The following is a 15,432-nucleotide window of genomic DNA, read 5'->3' on the forward strand; positions in this document are numbered from 1 at the left end:
TTGTTGTTGGAGAGGGGGCTGTATGAACGACATGCACCGGCGCTGTCTTGAAACCGGCTTCAGAAGTTTGAACCAGTCGCAGGACTAAATTGAAATTACGGAAGAGGACCACGTTGGGAATAGCACGTCTAAAAGCAGCATGGAGCTCTCTAAGCGGCGCATCGATGTCACGTATTCGTCAAAGACACCGGATCGTAGACGGTGCTTCTCGAACGCGGCGTCACGCCGTGTCGAAAATTGTCCGGGGCGAACGCGAGGAAAGGCGCTGCGTCGCGACTGCCGGGATGAGGCGTGACGTATAGGTACACGCCGGGCAATGTCGGACGCCACACCCTTTCCTCATTACTGGGGCCCGCGTGTCAGTGCGCCGCGGCCCTGGCAACTGCTCCAGCAACAAAAAGAACTCTGCCCCTTTCTGTTAGGGCGCGCCATTAACCAGGAATGATTGAAGGACTCACAACAGAGACTTTCTGCTTCTGATGCGCAATGAGGTGATGCCCTGCGGCTGTGGCCGGCCGCTTCGGTGAAGGGCAAGTGTATATGACACCTCGGTATACTGAGATCTCAACGCACGTTTTCTGAGTCCTCATGGGCTTGGGGTTTGTCGGAAGTCCTCAATTAGTACCGATTCCCAAAGGAATCAGCTCGCAGATGTGACCGTGAAATAGAAACCACACTGGTTGTTTCTCTGTCTCCGAATCAACTATATAACACCTGACCCAACAGTCCATGCTCGAGAACGTTCTAAAAGCTGCCGAACAAAAACTCCCACAGAGTGCCAAATACAAGAAAAGCGGAAAAGCGTCATCATCATTTATTTACCCTGATGGGTCATTACATAAGGGGAGGAAACAAAAGGCGATCACGTCAAGTTAAAAAATTCAAGATAAATTATAGCCAATAAGCTGTGCTTGAAGCGAAGAGCGGAATCAGAAAACGATAAAGCTTTCCGAGATGTCTCCTGCATGCAGGGAGATTTTAGTCATGCATCTAGTATCGCGCATATCGTCGAGAAGCTGTTGAACAAGTATCTGACGGTGACGCCCAGAGGCAAAAAAAAAGAAGCAAAAATAGTGCAAAGTGGTCTTAGGTCGCCATTAAAGACCGTTTACCATACTGCGATGGTTTCGTTAGAATAGACAGAACTGCGCAGAAAATGTAAGTTTCTATATTGTTGGGCCCTGAGCGTTGCGAGCTGTTCTCGAAAGAGGCTCTTTCAATAGTGTTTCTTTCGACACTCTCGCAGCTTCCCCGCAGTGAACGAACACGCACACGCACACAAGATATAAAATGGCCCAACCGTAGGCAGCGTAACCGGTGGAGCAGTCATCGAAGTGCTTTTGCCGACCACATGATGCGCGCTATTTTCGCACAAGTAAAAAAAAGAAACCTTCAGCCTGCATAAAATGGCCAAGCCGTTGTGACCAACGCAGCAAAACGAGAGCGACTTCTTTCGGCAGCTAATGGAAAAGTATAGTAAAATACGGAGGCTGCGTTGAAGAACGCCTGAAACAGGCGAAGCTGCGTCAAGGCCAGCCTTACCGTAGAATTCGTACGAACGATCGTTTCCCCGCAATTTTTAAAAATTTATTTAGCAGTTATACGTAAATCTCCAGAAAGGCATTATTGTAGGGAGGTTCCCTTACAAAGTGTCATATGCATTAGTGAGTAGATCAAGGAATACCACCAACGTAGAAGAAGTAACTGATGTGGTTACCTCGACGAACAACAACACACATCAGTTATTCCTTCAGCGAATAAATGTGAGAAGGAAAATTTATGTCGAACTGATGCGTACAGCAGCGCAGGAATACATTAACGAAAAGAGGAACGTAAATGAAAAATGCTTTCAATAATGCATTCAAATGCAGGTGTACCCATGAGCTCATAACGGAGCTGATTGAAGTCGTTAACTGTGTTAAGAAAAAGTGAATTTAATTTATTTTGCGTGGTCACTATTCTATTATTACAAAAAATCTGCGTGTGCCTATACATTATACGGAGGAAAATACGAGACATTTATTGCGTGCACTGCTCTGGGCTGCCCCTGACGACCCGCGGCCGGCGCTGAGTCACGGCCCCTTACGACGACGGCGGCGAACGGCGCAGCAGCAGAACGGCACACGAGGGAGTGGCGTCGGCCAGCTTCGTCGAAAGCTTTCGCTCGAAACTGTACATACTGTCTTTCTCGCGCGCGCTGCAAAATTTCAAGCTCCGAAGCAACCCCCCCCCCCCCCCCCCCGCTCTCTCTTTTAAAAGTTCAAGTCTGTTCGCTCATATCGCCGACGCACTCGCAGTAAACATCGTGGCAAAGACGAGGAAGTTGCGGCATAGTTCCCTCCGTCAAAATCTAACCGCGTTAGGAGAAATACATGCAAGCACGGATCGATGCGCTTTTCAAGCGGCGCAGGAATTGAGCACTGAATGTTTCGTTTCCGCACTGAAAGGAATCTTCTTTATCGACTCTTTTTTGATTGCCCCCAACCCTGTCAGCAACTCTCTCCAAGCAGCAACAAACGGACGCCTTCGAGGAAGAAACGGAGGTCTCGCACCCCTGAGCCGGTCACCAGTTCGCGAGAGAACTTTCCAGAATGAGCCTTACTTGCGGATGGACACCGAGTCACGCTACAGGGACGACCGCCAGGCCGCTTCCTTTTCTTTTCTCTCCTCGCTGAGGGAATGCCAAATCGGTGACGCGACGCGGAAACAGCGCATTATAACGGGCCGGCATGCCCTGCCAAGAAAACGGACCCCGACTGCGCAATCCTCGGGCCGAGAAACGCGCGTCGTACGACATACCGGCGAGCAGAGCCTGGTCTCATCTAAACGTGTTCGCTGGAGAGCGGAGAACGGTGGTCAAAGCCACGGGGTGGCGTTGGTTATCGGGAGCACCAAGAAGAGCGTCCGTTAGCTGCTAACTGGAGGTAAAAAAATGAAACAAAAGAATCACTCCATCAATACGCACTCGGAAGGAATGAAATCTGATAGGAAACGATAATTAGAGAAAGCAGTGCCTTTCTATTTCAGGCTATAAATCAGGTTTACTTAGAACCAGCTGATTAGAAGTAAGCATGAACAGGAAGACGATACTTGTGAAGCCAGCTGATGCAGTGTTAAAAACCTTAAGCATGTTCTGATAGGCTGCAAAGCTGTACAATCAGATGTCAAGGAATACGCGGTCAGCCTTCATGAAGCTCTGGGTTTTAACTATAGTACGAGAAAAATTGACACATACGCATTAGAGACGAAAATGAGAAGACTGGAGCACAACGCAAAATCTGCACAAACCGCCAGAGAAATCAAAATAATACGGCTTTGAGCATGAGAAGAGACCAGCCTATAAAGGCAAAGAACCAGAATGGAACTGACAGCTTTAAAAATATACGAAATAAATTAAACAGCTGCTCGAATTAACTAGGCAAGGTGGCGCTCGCCACCAATAGGATCACGAGAGGATACCGACAAGTATCCTTCAATTAATATTCTGAAGGTACGCACACAAGGAAAGCAACAGGGCAGAATACTTTGAGGTGAGAGGATGTGTCTGAACAGCCACTTTCATCTGCGTCGTTTTCCAGCCTTGCTGACACCTCTAGCTCTGCGATAAATGCTAGTTTTAGCTTGAACTATGCATTGCACTTCATAGGGAGCTTTCGGAACAAGTGTAAATAAACAGGCGTCAGGGTACAGCAGCCTTGCAGCAGGAAGACGTCAGTAAACTGCAGTGAGTCTGGTCGGTGCGTTCGAGCTTAGCTTCAATCGCATATGCTTTCGTCGATTCGACTTCCGCACCATGCAGCAACATCCGCCGACTACTGGCCCTAACGATGAGGCTGAGGCAAGTAAAGGACGCAGTGCACTGCGACTTCTGTCGTAAGTCGCTGTAACCCACACGTGCCACGAATGAGGTCAGGTCCAGTTTGCCTCTCGTCTTCGCCATTGCTTCCAAGCGACACACGGTGCGCTTCAGTCTTCCAGCAACTGTTGATATTGAAACAAGCGCGAAACAAGCTCGACTGGTGTTAGAGGTGCGGTGCATTCGCCGTATACAGGAAGCAATACGCGGAACCTGACGGCCACATCCATCACCAAAGACCTCTCTACTGGACAAGGAGTGACTCCAGTAGCCAACGGTGGAGGACATGCAGGACATAATTCCATGGAGGACATAATTCGTACTACAGCGGCTGTGCCTGCAGGCACTGCCGCCCCATGGGCGGCTGCGTACGCTGAGTGGAAATGAAGCGAGCTAGGAGGCAGTTCTCTGCGACCGAACAACGCGGTGAAGCCTCGCTCGTGGTCAAGAAGAAGACCGCTCCATTCATTCCATCATGTAGCTCCCGGGCAGAACGCTCAGACGCGGACTGTTGCATCAGCAGCGTTGTGACGCGAAGGCCGCCTCCTTGTGACGAGGCCGTAAATCACGGTCGACCTGCGTCGCTCCGCCGTCCAGGCGACGACGAAGCGCCCAGGGGCAACAAGGTGTCGACGGCGACAGGGGACGACCTCGCTCGCCAACCGAACCCGAAGCGCACGGCGCCCGAGCCAACGGGCTGAGCTGGCCGCGTCGAGTATGCGTGATCGCGTCGCGCGTCCGACGCACGCACTCACCCAGAGCCGAGTCGAGCAGGGCAAGCGCGCGCGCTCCTCCCAACTTCAGGGCGCCCGCCGAACGTGAGGCAGCGTGAGCCCGCGGCGCGGAGCCGCCGCTCGCAGGGCCGCCGACTCGCGGCAGGGCTGGGTGGCGCAACGGCGCATGGCGGGCCGGCTTCTTTCCCTCCGGCCTTGGGCGCGTCCTAGCTGCAGCACAGCTCGGCTCGCCGGCAAGCCTCGTCGCGCACAGCAAGGTCGAGCCGCCGCTGTTCCAGTCCGGGCAGACCACACGCACCACCACCGAGGGGCGTCCGCGGAGGCGCGGTGGCAGCGGGGGCAGCAGCGGTGACTACGGGCAACGGGCCGCCGCTCGCCGCAGCCCCCGCTCCATGGACGAAGGCGCACCGCTGCGGGCGCATGGGCACGGGAAGGAGAAAATCCTCGAGGACGATGCCTAGCGCGAGTCGGCACAACGACAGCGGACCGGAGGAGAGGCGCCGGACGATGGCAGTGCGACCGGCCCGGCGTCGGGGCCCTCGATCCATGCTAACCGGGCGCAGCCGACTCGTAGGCGCTCTCGTGCAGGCGACCGCGGGGGAGGGGCGGCGGCGAGCGAAGGGCAGAGCCGAGGGCACGGACGAGGGCGGCAAGCGCTGGTCACGTGGGCGACCATTAGAGAGTGCACGAGAAGCAGCAACTAGCGCCCCCGGAACAACCGGCGGCGCAGCGGTGGTTTCCTCGGCCCTTTTATTCTTCCCCTGCGGAGCCGTGCGACGTCGACGCCGCGGGGTGCTGCTGTTCTCTGTTTGTGTCCGCGCTCTCTCGAGCGTGAACCGCGGCGACGCTTTAGAAACGCTTCTCGATTGCCTCGGCGCCAGCCAAAATGTCGACGCCGGGGCGAATCGTTGCTCTTCCGTGCAGCAGTAACGTGCGCGCCGCTCACCTGAGGGCGGCCCCGGGCTCGCCCAGAGGATCGATGGGCGCGCCGCCATGCCGCCGGCAGGCGGCGGCGCCGCCGCCGCCGACGACGACGACGCCAGAGGACGCCGTAAAAATAGACCCCGGAGGCAAGGGTGCGGCGGTGCTGTCCGCACTCGGCCACCGCTCCGCTGGCGACCGATACTCACGGCGTCGCGGCAGCAGCAGCGGTAGGAGCCGGTAGCCGCCGAGACACAACAGGTTTCCATGACTACTGGTCGCACCACACACCGGCCCGATCAATCCCTTCCACCAGCCCGCGACCCTCCCCTTTCTTCCTGTAGAGCGTGCTCTGCCTGCAATGCCGTTGAGCGAGCGGAGAAGCCAACTCAAAGGAGGAAAAGGCTGAGTGCTAGTGGCGCTTCGACTATCGCTCTTTTTGTGCTCGCTGAGTACGACGTAAAGTTCAACGTAGGGTGAAAGAGTACGACGAAAGAGTTGGATATTGTGGACAAGGCGCAAAACAACTGAGTAGTGTGCCCGCAGAGTACGGGCAACTCTGGCGCTTTCTAGTGTGGCTGGCGAAGCGGACGCCCGCCACTACAGAGTCCCGCGCGAAACGCGGAAAGAAGCACGCTGCCCCCCTCCCTCTTCTTCCGGGGAGCTTAACTCAACCCGTTGTTTACGCCGCGCGCAGACCACCGAAAGAGCGTGTTGCTTTCCGAACCATACCGGTCACGCGCAACTGGGCTCGCGTTAACCGGTCAACTCGTCGCTGGCCGCTAATGCCACTGAGTGCCTTCGGTGACCGCTGTAGAGGTTCGTTCTCGAAAGGATGTGCTGCGGGGCTGCGCTGCTGCTTGGCCTCACAGTTGCGCCTTACCAGACCACAAGCGGAACCCGTTATGTCTGACAAATAACACAGGAGATTAGTCGGGTGGATCCGCGTTTGTCGAGGACGATAGCCAGCGCTAAGTGAAAAGGATTCATGACAACAAAATAACACGTTGCCTGACGACTTACGAAATGTGTTAAGACCACGGTAAACGAGTGCGAATTGAAAGGGGCTTCTATATGCGTTTACGCCAACAATGCGTTTCACTCACTCTGCGGGAACTTTATAATCATGTCAGTCGTTCGTCACGCAGTGCACTTTGTTCTGCTAGTTCTGCAGACGTGAGCGTGTTTTCTTTTCCTTCCTTCCTTCCTTCCTTCCTTCCTTCCTTCCTTCCTTCCTTCCTTCCTCCCTTCCTTCCTTCCTTCCTTCCTTCCTTCCTTCCTTCCTTCCTTCCTTCCTTCCTTCCTTCCTTCCTTCCTTCCTTCCTTCCTTCCTTCCTTCCTTCCTTCCTTCCTTCCTTCCTTCCTTCCTTCCTTCCTTCCTTCCTTCCTTCCTTCCTTCCTTCCTTCCTTCCTTCCTTCCTTCCTTCCTTCCTTCCTTCCTTCCTTCCTTCCTTCCTTCCTTCCTTCCTTCCTTCCTTCCTTCCTTCCTTCCTTCCTTCCTTCCTTCCTTCCTTCCTTCCTTCCTTCCTTCCTTCCTTCCTTCCTTCCTTCCTTCCTTCCTTCCTTCCTTCCTTCCTTCCTTCCTTCCTTCCTTCCTTCCTTCCTTCCTTCCTTCCCTTCCTTCCTTCCTTCCTTCCTTCCTTCCTTCCTTCCTTCCTTCCTTCCTTCCTTCCTTCCTTCCTTCCTTCCTTCCTTCCTTCCTTCCTTCCTTCCTTCCTTCCTTCCTTCCTTCCTTCCTTCCTTCCTTCCTTCCTTCCTTCCTTCCTTCCTTCCTTCCTTCCTTCCTTCCTTCCTTCCTTCCTTCCTTCCTTCCTTCCTTCCTTCCTTCCTTCCTTCCTTCCTCATCTTTCTTTGTTTCTTCCTTTCTTTCTTATGCGTACAATGTCGCGTACAATGTCCCAAAAATATTCAACATTGTTTGAACTCACAGTCAGAAGGCTAGTTTTGGCTATTGCGGTTTCAATCAAGCTCGTACATATCAATCACTGATGTCCTTGTTCTCCAGTTCTGTGTCTCGCCCTACCTGAAAATGTTGTCCTATTACGCTGTAACGGAAAAATCCTGTCTTCTATACCCGACCAACATGAATACCAGAGCGGTCGTTGTCGAAATGTGTCCCTCTTTGGGCATGGGGTGATTAAGGTTAGACTAGCCCGTATGATCGTAAATGCAAATGAGCGCCTTTACGATGTTTAGGCACGATTACGTACGCTGAATATCGGGGAGGCAAAAAGCTATCAATTCTACAGCCTGAAGGCGAAAAGTCAGAGTTATTAACAGCAAGAGATGTTAAGGACATGTTTCCGCGTTCTGCGAAGTCGGTATTGGCGTAACACACGCCGCGCTGATTGGTGACATCAAGCGAACTCTGTCAGAAAAAAAAAGACAATAGTAATTGAAAAATGAATGCTAATAAAATATTATTTTTCAATGAACAGACATTATCTGAACCACCACCGCAAACAGCCGTCGCTGGATCACGCGTTACTCAGTGGCAACCGTCCTACGAGTTATTATTTTTGTTATCTGTCGCGAGGACAGTTGTAACTTTCTTACGAGCAAGCAAGAGAAAACAGCCACGTTCAATGCTAGCCAGCCTAATGAACGCGGTGAACAGGAATCCCAACGGGTGTGTGTGTGTATAGGCATCTCTGTCCCTCGTCGAGGCGGAACATCGAAGTCGGATCGATCCAGGTGGCTTGTCTAAAGCGGTGGCAGCAGCCAGCAAACCACGTGGAGCTATGAACTGCATCGACTGGCTAATAATAGCTCTGCTGCTCGCGTTTTCGGGCAACGCTGTCCCCGAACGTAGCCTGTGCGTCGTTGCCATAAAACTCTCGAGTTGTTCTGTCCTCTTGCTCTGTGCTCACTTGAATGAATGAATGAATGAATGAATTTTTGTTCTTATTCATTTTCTGCACGCTGGAATTGTACGCAGTGACCCAAGAGCGTCGACTGGTTAAACTGTAATGCGCCTCCATCAAAACTGCCAGACCCTAAGGGAATCAGAAACACGCACTGGAAATCGGAGCTCCGTGCCAGACAATTATCGCGAAGCACAAGCCTCCACAAAGCCCCTTGTCTGAAGAAGCAGAGATAGCGATCTCTCTTCTTCGGCTTCGCTGTCTGGCGAAAACGCCTCGCAGCGTGTGCTGCGGATGGAAGTGAGGAAAGAGATATTGTTTGCAAACACAATTTCGCGCGACACACCGTTCTTGTGCAGCCAGAAGCTCACTTGTTTTATTTTCGGCGCAATCCACCGGCAGGAAGCTAGACATATTGACTTTTCAGGACGCCTTATTTACTAATTAAATGCTGCCAGTGAGTGCCAAGTTATTGAAAAGCGCAGTGAACATTGAAAATAAATGTTCTTCCATGTGAAGCCAGTGTATGGATCGCGAATGGATAGTTTGTTTATTACGCATGAGGTGGTTGAAGATGGACTATTGACATCTTCAGAGAATGTTCTAAAGCATGACCACAATTTTTTCTTCCTGCATTAGGGCAACTAGTGAACAATATTCGAGCGTAGTTAGTGAATTCGGTGTCAAAGGGAACGTGTGCTACCGTAAGTAGGCGCCAGTGCCTTAAGTCGTCGAACTCCTCAAAAATACCTACCGCGAATGGAGGCGCCGCGGTCATTGTGTGTTTCTTAAGGTGCACTTGATCCACCAGGGGAATGCTGGAAACTGTAAACTTGTGATTCCGCTTGGGTGATGTCTGGCCGAAAAAAAGTGCACATGGCACAGGAGAATCAATGCCACGCCGCGATTGAGGTTATTGCGGTACCCTACATAGAACTAATTAAAAAGAAAGCAAAAGTATTCTTACTGTTCTAAAGCATTAAATATATTCATACAGCTCTCTGAACACCCATGGGGCTAAAGAAACTGTGTTAAATTCGATTTTCACACCCTTGAAGGTGTCTCTTACGTCAAAAGCCCAGCGCTGGCTACGATCTCCCGCGTGCAGCGGATCGGCATAAGATGATGTCGGGGACATCGCGGATGTCGGAAAGACATCCAGTGTCCCCGCGAGGACGATGGCAAGTTCTGTAGAAAATCCAGAACGAAAACCATACTGACATGGCGATAGATTATTGAATTTATCTAGGCGCTCAACTAGGCGATTCTCGATTAGTTTTCAACTATATATTGAAACAAGGAAGCACGCAAATCGCACAATATTTGGTCACTAGGGAGGGGATAATCCTTCCAGGGATAAATAATCCTCCAAGGTTTTAGTTCCTGAGGAAAAATGTTGGTCTTAAACACTGAGTTCACAATATGGAATAAAATATCGCTAATTGCTAATTATATGTGCAACCATTTTAATATGAAACATGAATATTATCGAGGCCGGGACTCGTTATTATAAGATAACGTATTATGTAAATTACTTCCTGCGGTTGTGGTTGCAGAAAAAAAAAGTGTGGGAAACGACAAAATAATGGGTTAAAACGGACGCTTGTGCGAGTTGGCACGACATTTTCCTGAAGAACAGCACGGACTTGGACGATGACTGAAGGAAGACACACATCGCCCGTCTGCGTGTTAAAAGACATTAAAATTGCTTTTCAGTTGCTGTACTCCACGCCGTTGCGTTGGACCGGAGGTATGTTTAGTGCTTTTTATTTCTATCTAAGAATCATTTAACTGTGTCCGACTTTTTGCATATATTGTTACCACAGTCAATTTTTTGTTCATAATAAGGATTTTTTCCTCGTCTTAATAGAGCAGACAGGGTACTCTTTAATTTCTTGTATCGAGCGTGAAGTTTCATGTAGAAAGGCTGCATTTTTTTGTAAAGATTTTCTTTACTGTGTATTGCTTTAAGACTGCGTGTGATGCAAGGATTCTGAAGAAAGGATACTGGGGATTCTCGTTTGTGAGTAGGAATGAAGTAACTAATTAAGAAGTGTTGGAAACTGCGAATAGGGTTGTTGTGGATCATGTACTGACATAATCAAATGACAGCCTGCTTCCACCACTTCATACAAATATGTCTTTGTCTAGGACAAGCTTAGTGCATAAGGTTGTGGTATGACGTGGAGTTATGGTGTGTAAGCACATGAATATCAGGAAATGACCTGCGGTGTCTATGTAGGTAAAGAATGCCTGCTTCTGGAAGACATAATATATCAGTCCAAGCGTGGTCAATGAGCGTGTTGCTACCCACTGTGATGCATCGTGTTGGAACAGTGATAGTGCACTTGAATCTAGAAACCAAAGCTACGGAATGAGCTGCTGTCGTTTGTTTTATCAGTGGAAGTTTCACTGAGAATGTTAATGTTTGCCACCTACTACTATGACATTTGCGGTTTCATATCGGAGCCACAGGTGGGCGGATGAGATTAGGAAGTTTTCCAGGACAAGAACGCCGCAGGTGGCGCAAGATATCGGATGATGATGATGATGGTGATATTGGTGATGGTATTGGTGATAAGCACAGCCATACAGCTATGCCATAAGACTTAATGGTCGCCTTAGGAACAATTAAAAATACTGTATTTTTTTTTTTTAGCTGCATACACGTTTGCGGCCTATTAAGAGCCAAGTCGTGGCCCAACTTCACATTTGCCCGCCTTTTCGCGGCGTGTGAACAATCGCAGTGCCAGTCTTCTCTCCGCGCAACTGCATGAAACTCAGTCCGAGGATTCGAGGCCACCCTGCCGACCCTTGTTAGCTTTGTTGTCGAGGGTCCCACTTTCCTGCTTTTTTTCTCTACCGTGAAACTCGGCGTCTCATGCATCACAATGGGCGGGTTCTGTAGCTGCATGCTCACTTTGTTCAAGATTGTACCCCATAACACAGACACGCGACACCGCTTCGACGAGCTGCAGAGGCAGATTCGATCCGTGCACGATCCTTCGGTGGCTGTTCACCTGCTCCGTGGTCAAAATCAATCAATCAGCGCAGCGCAAATGGACGGCCTTTCGTAAGGGTCGCTATTTGTGCTGGCTCACTCACGGGGCACTCTCCGCACCCTTGAACCCGTCGACTGTGCCCGCAGTGGGCTTCGATCGAGGCACGTCCCTTGAGTGACGCAACGCAGCGCGCGTTGAACGTGATGTCGATATCGCTGGGCGTGCTGCAGTGACACCCTTTGCTCGAGAAAAGCGTGCACACCACTTTGTACTTTTTTGTTTGTTGCAGTTTAAGTATATAGCGAAACAACGCTGCGAAGGGGCTGGTTGTAGTTAGCAAAAGCAGTAGCAAAGTAGTAAAAGGTGATTGCGGTCAAGAGCGCGGTTGTTCGCGATATTTAGTTAGGATTAAAAGTCGCAGTGCGAAAAAGACCAACGCGGAAACACTAGGAACTTAAAGCGATTGCATCGCCTGTCTTGTACATTCTTCCCATCTTCGTGTACGTATGTGCGTCTTTCTCGCTCTAGATCTCTCGATTCTTACTGGCGCATTCTTAAGTACAGTGACAAGCAAAACGGCACCCACTGCACCATATATATATATATATATATATATATATATATATATATATATATATATATATATATATATATATATATATATATATATATATATATATATATATATATATATATATATATTACAGGACGTCCTATTACAGGAACGGTATTACAGGACGTGCTACGTCCACCGCTATGGACGAGGGTGGCGCTGGTGAACACTCTCATGGTTCGCTAACACGCAATAAACATAAATACCCACGAGAGCAGCAGACTGGACAGCCGTCGCCGTAGCTCAGTTGATAGAGCACCGGACGCGATATTCGGAGGTCGTGGATTCGGATCCCACCGGCGGCATGGTTGTTTTTTCTGCTGTTTTATAAGTAATTTTCTTTAAGCGATAGATTACTCTAAGTATTATTATCCCACTGATCAGCACTACACATGCAAAAAGAAAATTAAACATTCCCCTATGCACCTTGCTTTCGGTGACTGTCGGCTCCCTTCATAAGTTTGTCAAACGAGCACCTCATTTCCTTTACCTTGTCTGCTATATATATATATATATATATATATATATATATATATATATATATATATATATATATATATATATATATATATATATATATATAGCGCATTAGCAGTAATTCTAAGAAAATGTTTTAAACACTTAGCGTTTGGCGCATGTGACGTCACGATCTGGCAATTGATATCCCTTCGCTATGCGATCGACCCTCGCGGCGTGTGTTGCTCGTTGAAGCCCGCTCACCACGTGGTTGTTTTGTTTCACCCGCCCTTCCGGGGTCTTTGAGGCGCGGACACATCGCGAGCCCTGTTTGCTGCTACAAACGGGTTCGAAAACTTCCCTCTGAAAACAAACTCCCGCTGCTCCCGCATGTTCCTCATCGCGGTGGCGGATTACACTCGCTGCTTCATCCGGGCTACAGCGACGCCCCCCAGACGCGCGGTGCATGGGAGCAGCAGCGCGTGCAGGGCGGTCCGACGACCCTGGCCAAGCACAACACGATCGCTAATGGGCCACCCTGTCTCGCAGCACGGCTGAACATCGCGGAAAAGGGTGCTCAAAGAGTTGTCGTATTCCCCCCAGAAATTCTGTACAGCAGCATTCTTCCAACGGGAAGTTTGTGAACGCACTTTTTTTCGAGTACTGTAGTTGCACCATTACAAACAATAGATCCGCAGATTCCACTTCGGGACGCTTGTAGTTTAAATGCGACAGCATTTAGGTTGTCGTTACACACACACACACACACACACACACACACACACACACACACACACACACACACACACACACACACACACACACACACACACACACACACACACACACACACACACACACACACACACACACACACGCACACGCGCACGCACACACACACACACACACACACACACACACACACACACACACACACACACACACGCACACGCACACGCACACACACACACACACACCAAATTCTTCGACTGGTCGAGAGAGCTGTGACATGACCTCCACTGGACCAACCATAGACCATCGCAAAAGTTGAAAGTTATCAGTACCCCCAAAATTAGGAAGTAGGCCCACCCCAGGAAATGAATTAAGGTCGATTGGTGGGAATTTATGGGTCAATTGTGGCGGATTAGTTGGTGCGATTAGTACAATCCCATGTGATAATACAATATAAGGCACTCGGAACATCCTATAAGGTGATGACTCAGAGATACGGGATTGTTGGCGGGAAAGTCGCAAGAAGAACATTAGACACTGATTGTAGAAACCATCGCAGGCAATCTAAATGCTAATGCATTTTCTTATTTAAGAACGTGATTAAAAAGGCCCCCTTGTTTCACTGCTGTTGTTAGGAACGCGTGCCATTAGTTTTCTATGGCAGTCTCAAATGTGTGCACGGGGCTAACTCTAAAAGCACATCTCGCTACTCAATGCATGTGTTTGTTCATAACGCTATACACCCTACGATGTTCAGCAGTTGCCTCATGATGGAAAGTGATGCCCAGGAGAGCTAGACTTTGAGGGATTCGCGCTCTCTGGAAATGGCCGCAAAATGCCCCTCACAGCAAATGCGGTGTCGCATGAGAATGCAAGATTAGTCAAGCGCTGCGGTGGTTCCACTGCGGCGAAAATCGTTGGTTTATTACATAAAAACGCCGTTTATTCTACGTTTACTCTGACGTCATTCTGCATGGCACGAGCGCAAAGCTGCGCGCGGGTGTAAAGGTACGGACGCCGTCCTTCACGGAGTCTCCGAACGGCGCAAAGAAAACGGAAGCGAGTAATAACGCGGAAGGAAACTGGGGGGCTTCACGTCCGATCGACTCCCCCGAACATCCGCATCTGCGAAAAGCGTTCAGCCTTGAGCGACATTAAGGAGTGTGATGTCGACCAATGCGCCTTTATTCCGCCGTGCCGCGAGCGTCGGTCCGTGGATTTTTCGAGAGCCTACAGACGCATTCTCCTTTGAAACACCGCCGTCACGTGACCATGAGGCAGCATATACGCTTCCGCCGAGCTCATGTTCGAACCTAAGCGATGTTCCAACATAAGCGATGCCACAAACGACGGCCAGCGTAATAGCTGTGGCGCTGCGTCATAAGCTCGTTCATTAAATTAAAAAAACTTGCCGGCGATTACCCTCGGGGGTAAGACACAGAACTCAGCGAGGGCTGTTTGTTGCTGCTGCTTTTGTTGGCACTTGTTTTGTTTGGGCAAAAAGAGAGCCAGCATGTGAGCGTTGTGTCGCGTGACTGTGCGTTCTTGCCCGACATATATACTCTCCGGTTGGATGTGACACGTGACGGACGGGACGCTCACCGCGACTCAGATCATAATCTGAATGTAAGCCCGTATTCACGATTCGCTGCGGCACGGAACGGGAGCGCCTGTAAGTCACCGCAAGTAACGTCACGGTCGAGGTGCACACCTTAGTACGACTCATCGCAGGTGGGCAAAAGAAGTCAAAGATGTGGCACGGAATGTGAGCACAGGCGACTCACCGCCAAGGTCACCAACATAGCGTGGCGGCCCCCCGGCGGGCTTTCCAACGACCCCGAAGCTCTCTTCACAGGCACTTGAGCAGATCTACCCAAGATAACCGGCCGTAACCGATGTACAACTCAGTCGCCCGTTACAGCGCACAGATGTAGCGGATCAGCGCCAGAGCTGTGTCTGTGGAACTGGAAATTGCTTTTGTTTCAGAGTTGCCTTCCTGTTATTTAAACAACATTTCACGGAATCCCAGTAGACGGGCGCACCAGTGGAGCAAGGGCGTTCAAGCAGCTACACGCAGCCCCTGCATTACCGAAATTCAGCCGCTCTGCCGGGCTGTGCATCGAGAAAGTGGTCGTCGCCGTTAACACAGCGAGCCGTCACGTCGGCGGCTGCTAAACAAAAGCGGGGGAAAAGAAAATGGGCGCGCGTGCGCGCGCACGGCGGCGCACCAAGTGTCAAGGCCTTCGCAAAGGGT

General features: G+C 50.3%; 1 protein-coding gene across 5 annotated transcripts in view; it reads right to left on the minus strand.

Moving 5' to 3' along the window:
- The window catches only part of Shab (potassium voltage-gated channel shaker cognate b), a 56,401-nt gene that overhangs the window by 35,503 nt on the left and 5,466 nt on the right, over positions 1 to 15,432 (minus strand). Inside the window, exon 1 of one of the 5 annotated variants that reach the window (XM_077640048.1) lies at positions 4,612 to 5,466. The exons of 1 other annotated variant lie outside the window; for it this stretch is intronic. The gene's annotated coding sequence lies outside the window, so the exon portion shown is untranslated. Of the gene's footprint in view, positions 1 to 4,611; positions 5,469 to 15,432 lie in introns of those variants that run through there. 3 more of the 5 variants (XM_077640046.1, XM_077640049.1, XM_077640050.1) reach the window with 3 other exon arrangements.

This window comes from Amblyomma americanum, chromosome 10, assembly GCF_052857255.1.
Source record: "Amblyomma americanum isolate KBUSLIRL-KWMA chromosome 10, ASM5285725v1, whole genome shotgun sequence".
In the NCBI taxonomy this organism is placed as follows: domain Eukaryota; kingdom Metazoa; phylum Arthropoda; class Arachnida; order Ixodida; family Ixodidae; genus Amblyomma; species Amblyomma americanum.